Consider the following 17126-nt stretch of genomic DNA (forward strand, 5'->3'; position numbering starts at 1 on the left):
CTACAGCATGAAATGGAGAATGAACAGAGATGGCAGAAACTGTTGGAAGCAGAAGGAGGAATAGGAGGAGAAGGGCTTTTGTAAGGAGGCCATATCCAATCAGGGTGTTCAGGGAGTAACTCATCTACGTGAACATCAATGAGGGACTGTGTGCAAGATGGTTCAGTAAGGTTGGCTTCCCTCAAATCTGTCACCTGCTGCAGCCAGATCTGCACCCTCAGAAGAGGCATTGCTGTGAGGGTGCACATCTGGCTGTAGCAGGATGGCAATGCCAGTATCTGTGAAGGTGTGAGTGATAATGAGCTTATACCCATCAGACTCCCTCCAGGCTGGAATAGATGATATTTGGAATGATTGCCATCCATTTTTTTATAAAGGAGGTCACAGGTACTGTATTACAGAAGAATTGATTATATTTCATTCTCTCATGCCAGCAAGAAGCAGGGGGAATAAAAGCGTAGCTGAAAGAGGATTCTGCATGGTGCAAGGAGCCATTGTAATGCTGATTGAGGAATAAAATTGGCCGCGTCACTGGGGATAAGTTCTGTGCTTTCCTTCGAAATAGTGGCATGGGATCTTTTACATTCACCCTGGAGGGCAGACAGGCCTTCAGTTTTAAAGTTTAAGTTTATTTATTGGTAACTTATTAAGTTTATTTATTAAATGGAGAACTTAGCATGGCCAATGCACCTAACCAGCACGTCTTTCAGATGGTGGGAGGAAACTGGAGCACCCGGAGGAAACCCATGCAGAACATGCAGACTCTGGACTGACAGACCGCCCCCCCCTCAGCCGAGAATCGAACCTGGATCCCTGGCGTTGCAAGACAGCAGTGCTCATCACTATACCACCGTGCCATTCATATGTCCCTTCCCAGGGAACGGCACCTCCAACAGTGCAGCACTCCCTCAATACTCCACTGGAATGCCAATCCTGATTCTTGTGATCTAATCCTAAGTGAAATATGAACCCATAATCTGCTGATTGAGAACTAATCTCCCTTGTGCATTCCCATAATGCCTATCCTTTGTGTGCCTTTAGCTGTCTCAGTGCTCCTATGTAGCACTATACCAGCAAGGCTGGTGGAAGATCACTGACTCTCAGTTGGACAGATTGCAGTATGACCTTGAGAATCTTTGGGTCTAGGAGGCTCAGCTTTGAACTATAGCATCCCTGCATGGCTGACAACAATTTAGCCAGACTGACAACGGGCAACAAGAGCAGGGATAGGATACTGCCAGCCTGAGGCCAGTAGGTTCACGCTCCACAAAGCCATTGCCATTTTTCTGGCGTGGTGCTTCATATATTTGCTGGCAGACAGATCATTGCCTTGATGTGACATCCATGGTGGCAGCAGTCTGAGCTTACGCGAACACAGTCTGAGCTTCCATGTCAGCAAGCTGACCTTTGAATCACAGGATTTAGAGCTTCCGCTGCAGCACCAAGAATTAAGTACCTTCTGTTTTTACTGAGGAAGAATGTGAGGCGTTAGCTGTCAGATGCTAAATCATATCTGGGTCCATCAGGTATAGTAATGGAGTTGGCTACTGCTTCCAGGAAAGGATAGAGTTCAATTTCAGAGCAAAGCTCTGCAACAAGTTGGGGCCAGATTCCTCCACACTCTTTAACGTTCAACCCAAGCTTTCTCCAGAGATTGAGCATTTCATTGTATATAAGAACATAAGAACATAAGAAATAGGAGCAGGAGTAGGCCATCCAGCCCTTCGAGCCTGCCCCGCCATTCAATAAGATCATGGCTGATCTGTCGCTGCTCAGTTCCACTTTCCCGCCCCCTCCCCATAACCCTTAATCCCCTCTCCTATCAAAAACCCATCAACCCGCGTCTTAAAAATATTTAGCGAGGCAGCCTCCACCACTTCAACGGGCAGAGAATTCCAGAGATTCACCACCCTTTGAGTGAAGAAGTTCCTCCTCAACTCCGTTCTAAACCGCCCCCCTTTTATCTTGAGGCTGTGCCCCCTAGTCCTATTGTCTTTTTTGAGCTGGAAGAGTCTTTCCACCTCTATCCTATCCATCGCATTCATCATCTTATACGTCTCAATGAGATCTCCTCTCATTCTTCTAAACTCTAACAAGTACAAGCCCAGTTTATTCAGCCTCTCCTCATAGCTCAACCCCCTCAACTCCGGTATCAGCCTAGTAAACCTCCTCTGCACTCCCTCCAAGGCCAAAATATCTTTGCGCAGGTGCGGTGCCCAAAAATGCACACAGTACTCCAGTTGCGGCCTCACCAATGCCCTATACAGCTGCAGCAAGACCTCCCTGCTTTTATATTCAATCCCCTTTGCTATGAAGGCCAGCATCCCATTCGCCTTCCTGACCACCTGCTGCACCTGCAAGCTGGGTTTTTGCGACTCATGCACAAGGACCCTGAGGTCCCTCTGCACCGTCGCCTGCTGCAGTTTTTCGCCTCGTAAGTAATAGTCCTTCCTACCATTCTTCCTACCAAAGTGGACCACCTCACACTTGCCAACATTAAATTCCATTTGCCATTTCCTGGCCCATTCGCCCAGCCTATCTAGATCCTTCTGCAGACTCTCCACACCCTCCGCACAATTTGCCGTTCCCCCAATCTTGGTGTCATCAGCAAATTTCGACACTCTACACTCGGTTCCCTCCTCCAGATCATCTATATAAATGGTAAAAAGCTGAGGCCCCAGCACCGACCCCTGGGGCACTCCACTAGTCACCATCCTCCAATCCGAATAGCACCCGTTGACCCCCACTCTCTGCCTCCTATTTGACAACCAATCCTCTATCCACGCTAACACCCTACCCCCAACTCCATGTCCCTCGACCTTCTGCAATAACCTCTTGTGAGGCACTTTGTCAAACGCTTTCTGAAAATCTAGAAAGACCACATCCACCGGCTCTCCTCTATCCACCGCCCTAGACACATCCTCATAGAACTCCAGTAAATTTGTCAGACACGACTTCCCTTTAATGAAACCGTGCTGCGTCTGCTCTATCAAGCAATTCCCTTCAAGATGCCTCGCAATTTCCTCCTTAATGACAGATTCTAACATTTTACCTACTACAGATGTTAAACTAACCGGCCTATAATTCCCCGCCTTTTGCCTGGCACCCTTCTTAAACAACGGCGTAACATTAGCCGTTTTCCAATCATCCGGCACTTCCCCGGAATCCAGCGACGTTTGGAAAATAACCACCAAGGCATCCACTATCATCTCCGCCATTTCTTTCAGAACCCTCGGATGCATTCCATCCGGTCCTGGGGATCCACCATACAATGATCACTCTCCCCAAGAGGATCCTTCACCACAAGGTCCCTAATTCTACCCGCTTCATTACATAGCACCAGATCCAAGATAGCTCGCTCCCTCGTCGGCTCCAACACACACTGTTCGAGGAAACTATCCCGGCAGCATTCCAAGAACTCTTCCTCGATATACCCATCAGCTTTTTCCAAAGCTTGCTACATTAAAGACCTAAGTCATTTTCAGCAAAAATTATATGTGACCTGGCCTTCTACTACTAACCTTGTCTCCCTGTCTTAGGTGCAGACCACTTTGTGCCCAGGTTCTCACTAGTACTGATCCTAACTCTAAGCTATCTTCTAAATCAATGCCTTGATGAAGTTGGTGTGCTGCCTGCATTGGAGGCAGTGGGCTTGGGCTATTTGATGATCACAATTGAACTTTGTCTCCACTTACTGTGAAATCACTGAACTTTTTGTAAAGTTTTCAGGGGGAGTTCTTGAAACTGCACTATTTATCTCATCAGTTTCTTATCATTGAAGCTGAGACAGATTTTAATGAAAGGCACAAAGTAACATTAAACCAAACATTCCCACTCATTAATCAAACAACAGCTTAAACAATTGAACTGACATCCATTGGCTCATTAAATGTAAAGATTAGATAACCTCACATTAAATTCAGTATTGTCAACTGTTTGATGTTGTCTTTTTGTAAAAACAACGTTTCTGAATGGAGACAACTTGCAGACTATTGGGCTTTTCTGTAGGTAAGCGAAACCTTTGGGCCCAGTCAATCCAGGCCCCCAGCAGAATAAGAGGTCATTCAGTTCATTGAGCCTAATCTTTTCAGTGGGCCATGCATAATTTACAGTAGCGTGGACTTTTTCTGATTTACTTAATCATGAAGGACAGATGAACAGTGATGTCACGAACAAGTTAAAGGAAGAATTAGGAGACAATCTTGTTTTTTTTTTAATATGCCCATATTTAAGGGAGCAAGGGAGTAGGTTTTGTCTTATTTACAATGTAACAGACATTCAAAGCTCAGTTTCATCGTCACTCCTCCAAAACATGTAATAAAATTAGATTTGCACTAAACACACATAGAACTAAGGTCCTCTTCCAATTATCTCCCACAACACAACAACACCTGCTGTTGAATAAGATCAGTGAAGAGACCCTGGAAAATGTGGATCTTTTTCCATATCTTGGGAGCCACTTCTCGACGAAGGCAGACACAGGTAACAAAATTCATTATTGCTTCCAATCAGTCAGCTCAGCCTTTGGCCAACTGAGGAAAAGAGTATTTGAGGAGTGGGGCATCAAACCCAAAAGTAAATTTGTGGTTTACTAGGCAGCAGTGATCCCCACCCTCCTATATACTATGGAGACTTGGGACAACTTACAGTAGACACTTTGAAGCACTGGAGAAGTACTCCCAGTGGCGTCTTTGCAAGATCTTCCAAATCCAATGGCAAGAAAATTGGCGCAACATGAAAAAAGTCATATGTAAGGCTTACATTAACACTGCAATGAAGGTACTGTGAAATTCGCCTAGCTGCCACACTCCGGTGGCGTTAGGTCAATGCACCTAACCAGCAAGTTTTTCAGACTGTGGAAGGAAATCTGTCCTTTCTTAAGCCAACTTTCTCAGCATTGAAGTACTAATCATTCAAAATCAGTCTACTCTCATAGCTTCATAATCATAGCGTCATACAGCACAGAAGGAGGTCCTTCAGCCTGTCATGTGTGCACTGACCATCAAGCACCTATCGATTCTAGTCCCATTTCCCAGCACTTGGCCTGTAGCCTGGTGTGGTATGGCATTTCAAGTGCTCATCTAAGTGCTTTCTTAAATGCTGTGCAGTTCCTGCCTCTACAGCCCCTTCAGCCAGTGAGTTCCAGATTGCAGCCACCCTCTGGGTGAAAAAGCTTTCCCTCAAATTCCCTCTAAATCTCCTGCCCTTTACCATAAATCTATGCCCCCTGGTTATTGACCCCTCTGCTAAGGGGAAAAGTTTCTTCCTGTCTATGTCTTTCATAATTTTCTGCAGCTCAATCGGGTTTCCTTCGACCTTCTCTGCTCCAAGGAAAACAATCCCTGCCTAATGAACTTCTCTTCATGGCTGAAAAGCTTCAGCCCAGGAAACATCCTGGTGAGTCTCCTCTACACCCTTTCTAGTGCAACCTTTTCTGCAAACTTTTCTGCTGGACATTTAGTTGAATACCTAGCACCAGACCACCAGAACAACTACTCTGAACTCGGCCATAGCAGCAGACTCTCAGGAGGACAGTGGAAACACTTTGGGCTTTAGGGGTGACTTCAAAGATAAACATCTCCATTGACTACCAGGAGTTCTTGGCTTGTGACAGAACTACAAGGATATGAACATCATATCAGGAAGAAGAGTAGGCCTGGATGACTACATTTTATTTGGGAAGGCACCAACTGTAGCAAGAGACTTTGTTGTGTGTATGCAGACACAAAGTCAAGGGGGGGGTCGGGGGGGGCAGGATTTTCCCTTTCCACCGGCTATGGGAATCATAGCAGGTGGGGACATGGACCCAATAAAGGTCCATTGACTTCGGTGGGATTTTCTGGTTTTGGGTTGAACGTGGCCGGAAAATCCTGCCCAAGGTGTCTGATGGGATACTCATAGCTCTGAACAGCTCACTTACCCAATCTTTCAGCTCCACTGTCTCACCTGTGGCAGAGTCTGCAGATCGAGCATTGGACTTGTCAATCATCTCAGAATCCATTGAATTGGAGTGGAAGAAAGTCACCATTGATCCCTCAGGGCTGCCTCAGAAGGAGGAGAAGAGAAACATTAAAAATGTAAGGAGGCCATTCAACCTGCCAGGCCTATTCAGTCATTCCATATGATATTATATCTCAATTCTATTTGCCTATCCTTGTGTCATATTTCTTGATGCGCGTAATTATCTGCAATCTATCTATCTATCTTGGTCTTAAAAGCTCCAGCATCCACAGCCTTTGGGAAAGAGAATTCCAGGTTTCAACCTCAAAAAACCTAATTGATATTTCATTCTATGTCTGTGATGTACATCATCCTCACAAGCAGAGAGCTGTGATGAACTTCATATAAAACCATAAAATGTTGTTTGTTTCATAGGTGAAGTTATAAAGACCGACTTTTTTCATATATTTGAAAAGCTATATATAGAGTGCAATCTCCTTTTGGTCTGTTAAATTAAGTTGTCCAAAGTGCTGTTTCGGTTGAATCTGTATTATTGATTTTCATTCAGTTGAGTATTTTTGAACCTTCATATTTTAACCAGTTACATCAGGAGCTGCAATTTGTGTTAAAATGAAGTTGTATCAGTAACCATACTCCTGAAGCCATGAGTATCCATTCTTAAACAGTGTAATTTTTATAAAAGCAAATTACTGTGGATGCTGGAATCTGAAACCAAAAGAGAAAATGTTGGAAAATCTCAGCAGGTCGGGCAGCATCTACAAGGAGAGAAAAGAACTGATGTTTCGAGTCCAGATGATCCTTTGTCAAAATGTCACTTTTATTATTTTTATATAGTGACACCTGTGACAAACAATGATGCTTTGGTATGAAATGATGCCTGACATATGAAAGGAATTTTAAATAACAGACAAACATTGTGTGAGATTGCCCAGCCTCCCAGCCGTGTGTTTCTTGGCAGTGGAAGGCAGTGTGCCATTTACTGGCAATGGGATTCTACAGTCTCGTTGGTGTCATTGAGAGGAGTCACCTCACGTTGCCGGGAAACCGGGGATGCGCTGCCAGCAAGACTAGAGAATCCCGCTGCTGTGAATGGCCAGAGGATTCTGATTATCATCTCATTACCTTTCCCTATTCAGAATCATAGAATCCCTATGTGCAGAAGGAGGCCATTTGGCCCATCGAGCTTACGCCGACAACAATCCCACCCAGGCCCTATCTCCAAAGCCCCCACATGTTTACCTTGCTGGTTCCCCCTAACACTAAGTGGCAATTTAGCATGGTCAATCAACCTTACCAGCACATCTTTGGACTGTGGGAGGAAACTGGAGCACCAGGAGGAAACCTGCGCAGGCACAGAGAGAATATGCAAACTCCACACAGACTATCACCTCAGGCTGAAATTGAACCTGGGTCCCTGGCTCTGTGAAGCAGCTCACCACAGCTAACCACTGTGCCGCCATGCTGCCTATTTGAGAGTGTTGAAAATGATACATGCTCATTGTGACTTTGGCTTAACATAAAAATGCAATTTTTATTTTTTGGACGTAACAGTGTTCATCTAATGGTCAATCACTGGCATAACTTCAAAGGTGATTGTCTACCTTGTCCATTAAGGTGGCTTAATATACTACCCTTCAAGTTGGGCAGAACTCTTTGTGTGCTGAAGAAAAGTTAATGCCTGGATTTTATAAAATGTAGTAGCCACAAGCGATCATGGTACGTCAGTGACTTCCTGTCAGTCCAGTTCCTAACATGGAAGGGCTGTCAACAGGTGAATGCATCTAAATTCTCTAGATGATCAAAACTTACTCATTTGATAGCTGATGGAAAAGATTTTTGCTTTCCTCTGCAGAAGGCGTTGTCCAGGATTCAAAGCATCCCAGGGACAGTAAAAGAACGTTCATACTAAGGAACTTTTGCTACAGCAAGTACTGAAATTTTGGCCCTAATACTAATAAGATAGGATAAATTATATTCAGAAAATATAGGATTCTTATACTGTCACCTTGTAATTCTCAACCAGATTGAAGGTGACCCTTTGAAAAAAATGATTTTAGCAAAGCAAGATGTATCAGAATGCCAACAGCATCCCATACTCCAATAAAATCTCACACTTCCACAAAACCTGATGCAAATAGCTTGTAAACAATATATTCTTACGCTGTAGACCAACTACATTCATTGTGATTTGTAATAGGCTTTCTTAGAGACAGAAAGGATGTGCGGTCTGAAAGCTCAGCCTCGGGTAAAATAGGACACCAAGGTCCCAAGTCAGCCTGATATAATGGCCTGGTAGGGGGGATGGAATCAGTGGCTAGGAAACAAGAGTTTGTAGATTTTTTTTTACTCATTCATGGGACATTGGCTAGACCAGTGTTTATTGCCCGTCCCTAGTTACCCTTGAGAAGGTGATGGTGAGCTGCCTTCTTGAATCATTACAATCCATGTTCTGTGGGTTGACCCACAATGCCATTAGGGAGAGAATTTCAGGATTTTGACCCAGCAACTGCAAAGGAATGGCAATATATTTCCAAGTCAAGATAGTGAATGACTTGGAGGGGAACTTGCAGGTGGTGGTGTTCCCATATATCTACTGCCCTTGTCCTTCATTTTAGCTCAAGCTTAATCTATTTGGCCTTAGATTAGCACCTAATGTGTGCTGCTCTGCAATGGCAGCATTTCTGAGCCTTTGTCATTCACAATTCTACCCATCTAGGCAATTTATTACAGTTTCTCAAGCCAGAGCCATCCAGCAGGTTCTAATTTCCCAAGGAGACTGGGTGTCCTCATAAATCAAGAAAAGTCAGCGCGGAATCTGCCCTTCATTTCACCCAACTTGCAAATAACCCTAGGCATTGTATGGCAATGAGAAATATTATAGTTACGATCTGTGGTGAGTTGTTTGCTTTTTTTCATTCAATTGAACAAAAAAATGAAGACTATGCATTTCTGGGGGACACAGGTCAAAATTTGAAGTCAATAGCAATGTAATCATTGCTACATTCAGTGCCATCAGCAGAACCTAATAACATTATTGTGTGCATTGGCATTTTAATTACTAATAAGACAAAAAGATTTGTTGTTAAGTTACTTTTAGATACCTTATTTCCTTTGGGTATAAACTATATGTAACTGAGGAAAACAAAGCAGCAGCCGCTTTTGTTGTTTTAATAAGTCACAGATCATACAAAAGTGGGATTGACAACTGTTCTGATTGTTTATAACTTTGGCTGGTTCTGAACATATTAGAACACTATTGATTGAATAATTTATTTTGCTAGAAAAGGATATGGAGTATATATTGATGAACATGAACTGGGGGGGGGGGGTGACCTCATCTCCTTCACCCGGAGAGAGGAGAACATGATGTGGACATGCCGGTGTTGGACTGGGTAAGCACAGTAAGAAGTCTCACAACACCAGGTTAAAGTCCAACAGGTTTATTTGGTAGCACGAGCTTTCGGAGCACTGCCCCTTCATCGGGTGATTCACCTGATGAAGGGGCGATGCTCCGAAACCTTGTGGCTTGTGCTACCAAATAAACCTGTTGGACTTTAACCTGGTGTTAGGAGGACAACATGCCAGGGGGATCTCTGAGACACTGTAATTGTGATCACTTTCAAGAAATAAGACGGATTGTGGTGACTATAGAGAGGTATCTTTGCTATCTGCCACAGGAAAGGTTATTGCGAGAATCCTTCTCAATCAGCTTCTCCCATTGGCTAAAGAGTTCTACTGGGGTCACTATGTGAATTCCAACTGTCAAGTGGCATAGTGATCTTCACAGCAAGAAGTCTGAGAAAATGCAAAGAGGTTGGAGTGTTGAGGCTCTGGTTATGGTTAATCAGCTACATTGGGCGGATCTCATTGTCCGCATGCCTGACAAAAGACTCCCAAAATAAGCTCTCTACTCCAACCCTCGTCATGGCAAGCAGGTACCAGGAGAGCAGAGGAAGTGTTTCAGCAACATTCTCAAAGCTTGTGGCACAGTGGCTAGCACAGCTACCTCACAGCGCCAGGAACCTGGGTTTGATTCCCGGTTTGGGTCACTGTCTTTGTGGAGTTTGCACGTCCTCCCTCTGTGGGTTTCTTCCAGATGCTCTGGTTTCTGCCCACAGTCCAACGATGTATGCGTTAGGTTGATTGGCCAAGCTAAGTTAGTGTAAGGGGGATTAGCTAGGGTAAATGCATGGGGTTGTGGAGATAGGGCTGGGTGGGATGATGGTCGGTGCAGAATCAATGGGCCACCTCGCTTCCTACTGCACTGTAAGGTTTCTATGATTCTAAAAAAAATGCAACATCCTCTCTGATATGTGAGAATCTCTTGCTTGAGGTTGCCCATACTGGAGAAGATAGTGCCAACCATTTTGAATGTCTCAAAGAGGCCCAGATGGAGGCCAAGTGCAAACACCAAATACCCCAGCCACCCGGCTCATCAAACACTATCTGCCCCACTTGTGGCAGAGTGTGTGGATTCGGCATTGGGTTAGTCCAAAAGTGGAAGAAAGTCAACTTTGGTCACTGGGAACTGCCTAAGAAAAAGGAGTGAGGATTATGATTAATGATGCATTGAAAAGGCTGCAAGAGTACCTGTGTTGTCAATCCTTACGAAGCAAAAATCTGCTGACAGCTGAGAAAAAGGAGCAGCTAGGCAATGTCCATATTCTTCATTGACCTCTGATTGATATGGGAGCCAAAGGGTATCAGAGGTAGGAAGGAAAGTGGAGGCCATAGTCAGGTCAGAAATGCAGAGATGGGATGGATGTTTCGAAGTGTCTCCACAGGTGTTGCTAGACCTGCTGAGTTTTTCAAGCATTTCCTGTTTTTATTTCAGATCAGCCATGCTCTTATCAATTGGCAGAGCAGACTCAAGGAGCCGAATGGCTTACTGCTTCTCCTAGTTTGCATGCATTTGTTCTCAGATCCTTTCAAGAAGTTTATTGGCAGATTATTTATCTAAATCTCCACTCTGTACCATGGTTGATTGATCCCACTGCATCTATATACTGTACCAGTTAATAACATGATACATTAATCAGCATGGTAAATGCTCCAGTCACTTATTTCCTTACATAGGCATTCCTGGTGAATAATCAGACATTAGGAGCAGAATAAACTCCACCCTTCTCATTTCATTGGCACCCAGAAGTTTTTCAATTTAACCTTAAGAAGGCTGTTGCTCTATGACCACTTGAGTTCCTTAGAGTTTAGAAGATGAAGAGGTGATCTTATTGAATCATGAAAGATCCTGAGAGAGCTTGATGAAGTGAATGTTCCCCCTGTGGGAGAGACGAAAACCAAGAAGACTGTTTAAAAACAGAGATGAGAAGAAGTTTTGTCCCTGAGAGTTGTGAGACTCTGGTTTCTCTTCCCCAGAGAATGGCGGTGGCAGGATGATTGATATTTTTAAGGTAGAGCTAGATTGACTCCCTTGTTAGTCAAGATTCTTCAGGTTATTGGATGTTGGCAGAAAGTGGAGTTGAGGCCACAACCATGATCTTATTGAATAGTAGAATAGGCTCAAGGGGCCAAATGGCCTGTTCCTGCTCCGAATTTGTATGTTCATAAGCTAATTTTATTTAGTTTACTGTAGTTAGGGACCAGATGTAGCTCTCACGTTCTTTAATAGATGATTGGAAAAAGTGATGATTTAGTGTAAGTGTATTATTATTAGTTTTCAGTCTTGATTACAATCTTTACCAAAAGACCATTCCTCAGGTGAGAGCTTGGACAGAGAATTGTGATTGACTATTCTACTATGATTGCTATCTTACCGACTCGTTGCTTCAGTCAATCACTGTGGCGAGCCACTAAGATCATGCGAGAGGCGGAAATCTGGCTTTGGGCCTCATTTCTTGCTTCTCTTGATGTTTTCAGCTGCAGTCTGCTGACATAACCAACCTAACACCTAGATAGCTGAGAAGATGATCAGCTGGGTGGGTTGGGGGCAGCTTACGCCATTGATCGGCTGGGGAGGGCGGCAGGGCAATGTCCAGGGAGTGATCTGGTGGGGGTGGTGGTGTGGGAGGTGATTAATGTATGATGTCTGGGGCGGGTGGGTAGGTGGGGGGGGGGGGGGGGGGGGGGGGGGGGGGGGGGGGGGCGGGGGCGGGGGGGGCGGTGGTGATGGGTAGGGAGGTGTGATGTCCAGGAGAGTGGGGGAGTGAGAAATCTCCGAGTGCACTGTGGACACTTGTACACAGTGAATTGTTGAGCACATGCGCAATAACGTCCCGTCAGCTTCATGCCAGGAATAGGCTCCGTCCACTCCCCCTACTGGTGAGAATCACACTTTGACTCTTTTCTTTCATAGTGCCATACAATTGCGTCTGGGAGCTCATAAGAACATAAGAAATAGGAGCAGGAGTAGGCCATCTAGCCCTTCGAGCCTGCCCCGCCATTCAATAAGATCGTGGCTGATCTGTCGTGGCTCAGTTCCACATTCCCGCCCTCTCCCCATAATCCTTAATCCCCCTGCCTATCAAAAACCTATCAACCCGCGTCTTAAAAATATTGAGCGAGGCAGCCTCCACCACTTCAACGGGCAGAGAATTCCAGAGATTCACCACCCTTTGAGTGAAGAAGTTCCTCCTCAACTCCGTTCTAAACCACCCCCCCCTTTATCTTGAGGCTGTGCCCCCTAGTCCTACTGTCCTTTCTGAGCAGGAAGAGCCTCTCCACCTCTATCCAACCCATCCCATTCAACGTCTTATACGTCTCAATAAGATCTCCCCTCATTCTTCTAAACTCTAACGAGTACAAGCCTAGTTTATTTAGCCTCTCCTCATAGTTCAACCCCCTCAACTCCGGTATCAGCCTAGTAAACCCTCCTCTGCACTCCCTCCAAGGCCAAAATATCCTTGCGTAAGCGCGGAGACCAAAACTACCGACAGTACTCCAGCTGCGGCCTCACCAGCGCCCTATACAGCTGTAGCAAGACCTCCCTACTTTTATATTCAATCCCCCTTGCTATGAAGGCCAGCGTCCCATTCGCCTTCCTGACCACCTGCTGCACCTGCAGGCTGGGTTTTTGCGACTCATGCACAAGGACCCTGAGGTCCCTCTGCACTGTCGCATGCTGCAGTTTTTCGCCACGTAAGTAATAGTCCTTCCTACCATTATTCCTACCAAAGTGGACAACCTCACATTTGCCAACATTAGATTCCATTTGCCAGTTCCTGGCCCATTCGCCCAGCCTATCTAGATCCTTCTGCAGACTCTCCACACCCTCCGCACAATTTGCTGTTCCACCAATCTTGGTGTCATCAGCAAATTTTGACACCATACACTCGGCTCCCTCCTCCAGATCATCTATATAAATGGTGAATAGCTGAGGCCCCAGCACCAACCCCTGGGGCGCTCCACTAGTCACCAACCGCCAATCCGAATAGCACCCATTAACCCCCACTCTCTGCCTCCTATTTGACAGCCAATCCTCAATCCACGCTAAAATATGGGTGCGATTCTCTCCCATTTTCCATCTTGTTCAGCACTTTGCCCCCAGATGTTTTTCTGTTGACATCCACAAAAACACAATTTCGAATACAGGTCACTGGTTAGTCAGTAGAAAGAAGACCTTCAATGATATTTCGCTTTCATTTTGTTCTTTGAGAACTTTTAAACAATTACAAGCAAACATAAATTTGGGATGCTTTGGTCAGTATGCCTTTTGCAGTGCTGTTATTTGGAAACACTGTCACAATTGGAATTCTATTTGAAGGATAAACTTTGTAAAGTGAATTTATATTTTAGGATGACAAAGAGCATTGTTTTTAAAATATCTCTACAGAATGTCTGTATGTTGCATTTTGCTTTTTTGCAAATATATCTTTTTTTAATTTTCTGGGAGTTCATGCTGCATGCCTTGTATTATCATTGCGAATCGTTCCACTGATTATTTTTAAGCAAGCCCATCTTCAGTAGATTAAATGCAGTTGATGGTGTAGGGTTTTAGATTCTATACTAAACCCAGAGTAAGAAAATTCTTGGCAAGGAATAACCATATTGGCAAGAAGGACATTTGGCATGCAAACAAACAATTGTATAAGAAATACTCACAGAATCGTACAGTGCAGAAGGAGGCTATTTGGCCTATCGAGTCTGCACCAATCACAGGTCCTATCCCATATCCGTATGTATTTACCCTAGCTAGTCCCTTAGGACATTTTAGCATGGCCAATCCATCTAACCCACACATCTGTGGACTGTGGGAGAAAACTGGAGCACTTGGAGGGAACTCACACAGACACAGGGAGAACGTGCTGATTTCACACAGATAGTGACCCAAGCTGGGAATCAAACCTGGGTTCCTGGCTGTGTGAGGCAGCAATGCTAACCATTGTGCCACCATGCCATCATATTGATACTTAACATTTCATTATTTGAGACATGGCCCAAAACCCAAGTTTAACGTTTGCTGGCCTGTCTTTCCCATGGATCCAGGGACTTCCTGCATGTTTTCTTAGTTCCTTGAATCTGGTCTCATGACATCTTTGGAGAATTTAGCTCAGTCAACCTAACTCTAACATACATACGTACATACAAATCCCTTTACAGCTTTATGACTACTTCAATCTTGCTTTTAACCCATAATGGGGTGGCATGGTGACACAGTGGTTAGCACTGCTGCCTCACAGCACCAGGGACCCGGGTCCGATTCCTGGCTTGGGTCACTGTCTGTGTGGAGTTTGCACATTCTCTCTGTGCCTGTGTGGGTTTCCTCTGGGTGCTCCAGTTTCCTCCCACAGTCTGAAAGACCTGCTGGTTAGGTGGATTGGCCACACTAAATTCTCCCTCAACGTACCCGAACAGGCGCTGGAGTGTGGTGACTGGGGGATTTTCACAGTAACTTCATTGCAATGTTAAAGTAAACCTACCTGCGACTAATAAAATTAAAACTAAATAAAAAACGATTTCCGGTTCACCTTAATTGCTGAAGCTAACAGCTGCCTACTGGGTGTCCCAGTTATAATTCAGTTCACTTGCAAAGGACCCACGTATCTTTCTGAAAACTACATGACTATATTTGGCAATTAAGGAGATGCCAATTTTAAGACTTTCTTAGCAAACGTACCCAAAATTCACAAACCATCCCAATAGTACACACAAATTAAGAATTTTTAGCCCTAAGGTCCCCACTAAGTGGGGAGGTGGTGATGTAGTGGTACTATCACTGGAGTAGTAATCCAGAGTAATGCTCTGGGACCTGGGTTCAAATCCCACCAAGGCTGATGGTGAAATTTTAACTCAGTAAAAATCTGGAATTTGAAAACAATAATCTAATGAAGACCATGGTAGGTGATTGTTGTAAAAACCTTCTAATTTTTTCTATTCATTCATGAGACCAGGGCATCGCTGCCTGGCCAGCATTTATTGTCCATCCTTAGTTACCATTGAGAAAGTGGTGGTGAGCTGCCTTGATGAATTGCTGCAGTTCATGCAGTGTAGGTACACCCACAGTGCCGATAGGGAGAGAGTTCCAGAATTTTGACCCAGCGACTGCGAAGGTACAGCAATATATTTACAAGTGAGTGGCTTGGAGAGGAGCTTGCAGATGATGTTATTCCCATGTATCTACTGCCCTTGTCCTTCAAGATGGAAGTGGTCATGGGTTTGGAAGGTGCTGTGTAAGAATCTTTGGTGAATTGCTGCAGTGCATCTTGTAGATAGTACACATTGCTGTTACTGAGCATCGGTGATGGAAGGAGTGGTTGTTTGTGGATGTGGTGCCAATTAAGTGGACTGCTTTGGTTTGGATGGTGTCAAGCTTCTTGAGTGTTGTTGGAGCTGCATCCATCCAGGCAAGTGGGGAATGTTCCATCACACTGTGATCATCCTGACTTGTGTATTGTAGATGCTAGACAGGCTTTTGAGAGTTGGGAGGTAAGTTACTCACTGCAGTATTCCTAGCCTCTGACCTGCTCTTGTGTTTATGTTGACTTTCTTGTAAATGGCAACCCCAGGGTTGCTGACAGTGGGGTATTCAGTGATGGTAACACCATTGAATGTCAAGGGATGGTGGTTAGCGTATCTCATTTTAGTGATGGTCATTGCCTGGCATTTGTGTGGCATAAATGTTACCAATATTACTAATGGCCATTTAGGGAAGGAAATCTGCCAGCCTTACTTAGCCTGGCCTGTATGTGACTCCAGACACAGCAATGTGATTGACTCTTAAATGGCCTAGCAAACTACTCAGTTTAAAAGCAATACGACACCCACATTGAGTGAACAAATTTTAAAAAAAGTACAATTTGATCAGTTAGGCCTTATTAATTATACAAATGAGGTGATGGCTGCATGCTCTATTTCTTCTTATACTGTGATAAATTTGACTTTAAAACCATTTACACCTATCACATGTCACACCTTTAATTGCTGCTGTAAGCAGCTGCTTTTGATGACAAAGGTGACCTGTATGTGCCACATAACGACTATATAACAAATAGCTGCTATTTTATTGCAAAAATATATGGTTAAATGCCTTCAGTAAGAGCAATGTGTACTATCTACAAGATGCACTGCAGCAATTCACCAATAATGGTTGTGTTCACAGATTCTGACTTCTGTGAATTTGTCAGTGTTTTCAATTCGACTGCCCTGGTTTTTTAACCTTGCAGAATCTTTCTGCTGGAGCTTCTGACTTCATTTTTTTGAAGCTGAAAAAAGATTGTTTGAAAATATTTAATGTTATTTGTATCAAATTATGCAATTGCAATGGTTGCCGGAGCATACCATTCTCTGCCTCCCTTATTCACATTCTTACCCAATCATGAATCTGCCTTTGTGCATCTGAGCATTCCTTTAGACTCACCCCATTTAAAACAAACCCTCTGCTTTCATCCCGTTACCTTTCTACTCTGTTTTTGTCACTTCTGCCAAGCATCTGCCTCTGAGGTTTGTCTCCCCTGCTCGCACCATCAGGCTAATGTGTCAGAACTGGCTTTCCACCTGGTCTGTTCAGGGATCCAGTCACAAGCCCACTCGACTTCACTCTTTGGGGTTACTGAAGCATTTTTATACAAAGGGAATTGCTGATAGTTTTAAATTTACTTCAACCCCTTTCTCCTCCATTCCCACCATTTTCCTCTGCTTCTCCCATTCTGTCTGCAATCACACTTGACTCTCTGGGCGGGATTTTCCTGCCACACTTGCCCCAAGACTGG

The 17126-nt window shown here is 44.4% G+C and overlaps 1 protein-coding gene across 1 annotated transcript in view; it reads left to right on the forward strand.

The window, feature by feature from the left end:
- Positions 1-17126, forward strand: part of ube3d (ubiquitin protein ligase E3D) — a 150278-nt gene that overhangs the window by 128720 nt on the left and 4432 nt on the right. The window lies entirely within an intron of this gene.

Source organism: Carcharhinus amblyrhynchos, chromosome 7 (assembly GCF_965287045.1).
Source record: "Carcharhinus amblyrhynchos chromosome 7, sCarAmb.v2.hapA, whole genome shotgun sequence".
NCBI classification, from domain to species: domain Eukaryota; kingdom Metazoa; phylum Chordata; class Chondrichthyes; order Carcharhiniformes; family Carcharhinidae; genus Carcharhinus; species Carcharhinus amblyrhynchos.